At 43.7% G+C, this 2,500-nt stretch overlaps 1 protein-coding gene across 19 annotated transcripts in view; it reads left to right on the plus strand.

Moving 5' to 3' along the window:
• LOC135100914 (uncharacterized) overlaps positions 1–2,500 on the plus strand; it is a 24,115-nt gene that overhangs the window by 21,217 nt on the left and 398 nt on the right. For 9 of the 19 annotated variants that reach the window (XR_010268976.1, XM_064004512.1, XM_064004511.1 and 6 more), the window contains 2 exons: positions 1,091–1,544; positions 1,861–2,317. The gene's annotated coding sequence lies outside the window, so the exon portion shown is untranslated. The remainder of the gene's footprint in view (positions 1–1,090; positions 1,545–1,860; positions 2,318–2,500) is intronic. The other 10 variants (XM_064004496.1, XM_064004504.1, XM_064004503.1 and 7 more) reach the window with 6 other exon arrangements.

Genomic DNA, 2,500 nt, shown 5'->3' on the forward strand with positions numbered 1-2,500 from the left:
TAAAAACTCTACCTTGGAAGATTCAGGGCTTGTTTCTCCCTCTCCTCCACCCTCTGACTACTTCATGCTACCTGTTAAAATTCTTGGCGATGGCATTTTCCACTGGTACCACACCTATTTCTAAAGCTGAACTCTTCGCTCAAACCTTTGCTAAAAACTCTACCTTGGACGATTCAGGGTTTGTTTCTCCCTCTCCTCCACCCTCTGACTACTTCATGCTACCTGTTAAAATTCTTGGCGATGGCATTTTCCACTGCTAACACGTCTCTAAAGCTGAACTCCTTGCTCAGACCTTTGCTAAAAACTCTACCTTGGACGATTCAGGGTTTGTTTCTCCCTCTCCTCCACCCTCTGACTACTTCATGCTACCTGTTAAAATTCTTGGCAATAGTGTTTTCTGTGCCCTCATTTGCCTAAACCCTCAGAAGGCTTGCTTGGAAATTTTGTAGTAAGCAGTTTGTAAATGAAGACTTGCATACAAATTGTATTGTGAGAAGAGTTTTGCTCCTTACTGAATATTTATCCTCATGAAGTTACAAAATATAGTCTTGATTCTTCCTGTAGTTTGAAATTAATGATTGGGCAGTCTTTCATTCTCGTTCAGTTATACTGCGCAAAATTCTGGCTAATTCTTGGCTCCAGCACGGCCGCCATTTCCTGCTCCACTACAAATTTTGCCCCTCCTCCTCCTCCTCCTGTGTCTTGAATTAAAGGTTTCTGTCCAGCGTTTTCAATACAGGTGGGTCTCCTCCTTCACACTTACAACCCAGTGTGATGGTGGTTTGTGCGTTTGTGCGTTGGCTGAGCTTGGGTGTGCAATAGCAGTAGTGATGGTAGTAGTAGTAGAATCTATCATCTACTACTACTACTACTACTACCATGTGTGTGTGTGTGTATGTGTGTGCGTCTTGACTGAGCCTCCCCATGTGGGATTACCAGCTTGATATAGTGATAGACAGACAGACAGATTATTATTACTATATTATCAGCCATTAATTCAGATAGATTATTATTATTATTATTATTATTATTATTATTATTATTATTATTATTATCATTATCAACCATTAATTCTCTCCTTATTTTCCAGGTTGAGTTTGTTCGGCAGCAAAATTAATGCCTGTCACTGGGTTCAGATCTTCCAAGACACGCAGACACACACAGCAGCCCCTCCACCTCCTGGGTTCAGATCTTCCCAAGACACACAGACACACACAGCAGCTTCTCCACCTCCTCACAGCCCTCCACAGCCCCTGACAGCCTTCATACACCACCAGAACAGCAACACAGCTTCCACAGGCCTCTCAAACATCACAGGAGCCTCACAAACAGCCCCACACAGCACCACAAACCCATTAGACCCCCCAGCCCATTACCTCACCCACTTCACAGCACCCCCCACCCACAGCTCCCAGAAATGAAGCCGAGGGAAGGGACTATATTTTGTTTTACCCAGCCCCCCACCAGAACCTACAGAGAGGGGGCTAGTGAAGACAGAATATAGTCTTGACTCTTCCTACAGTTTGAAGTTGATGATTGGTATGGTGGATAGTGGTGGTGGTGGTAGTAGTAGTAGTAGTAGTAGTAGTAGTAGTAGTAGTAGTACTTATTTTCTTTATTTATTATGAAATTTTTAGTATATATTTATTTTCTCCTTTTCTATCTTTTTCTTCTCAATATCTTCTCTCTCTCTTTGTCTGTCTGTTTTTCTTCTCTCTCTCTCTCTCTCTAATTGTAGTAATAGTAGTAGTAGTTATTGTATATTTTTTAACACCAGCATAATAGCATTAGTAACACCAGTAGCAACACACACAATTACGTACAGTATTAAATAAATTGTGATTCGGATTACTCTTGCAGGCCGGACAGCTTAGTGGCAGAGCTCCAGGTGGCCTTCGTCAGCTTCTTGGTGGCACAGGTGTGGGATGGCTGGGACCAGTGGAGGTGTGTGGAGGAGCATCTGTGCCAGGCAGAGGTGCTGCTGCTGGAGGGGCTGCAGTTGTGTGCAAAGCTCCTCTTGGTCCTACACTATATTTTTCGTCTTTCTATATATAAAGTTGTCTCTCTCTCTCTCTCTCTCTATTACATTAACTTAACCCTTTCCTTCCCCACAGATCCCTGAAGACCTATTCATCAACATTGTAGTCCAACAACTTCCTTGCCTCTGCACTCAACGCTCTCTTCACCAACATCAAGGACAACTCCGCCAACCTGCCTTGGTCCTTAAGGCTCAGCACTTCAAGGACCACCTCTCTGCCAAGTTCGAGTGGGATCTGACACTTGGGGACGAGAGTACACGCTGGTGGTGGTTGACTTGGTGTGTGGAGTGATGGGGTGATGGGGGTGTTCTGGGAAGGGGCATGTTTGTAATTGTGCTTGTGTAATTCTTTGTTTTATTTTTTCTTAGTTTTTCTTGCTCATCTTTCTTCTTCTTCTTCCTCTGTGTGTGTTTTGTGAGAGAGAGAGAGAGAGAGAGAGAGAGAGAGAGAGAGAGAGAGAG

Source organism: Scylla paramamosain, chromosome 5 (genome assembly GCF_035594125.1).
Source record: "Scylla paramamosain isolate STU-SP2022 chromosome 5, ASM3559412v1, whole genome shotgun sequence".
Lineage (NCBI taxonomy): Eukaryota > Metazoa > Arthropoda > Malacostraca > Decapoda > Portunidae > Scylla > Scylla paramamosain.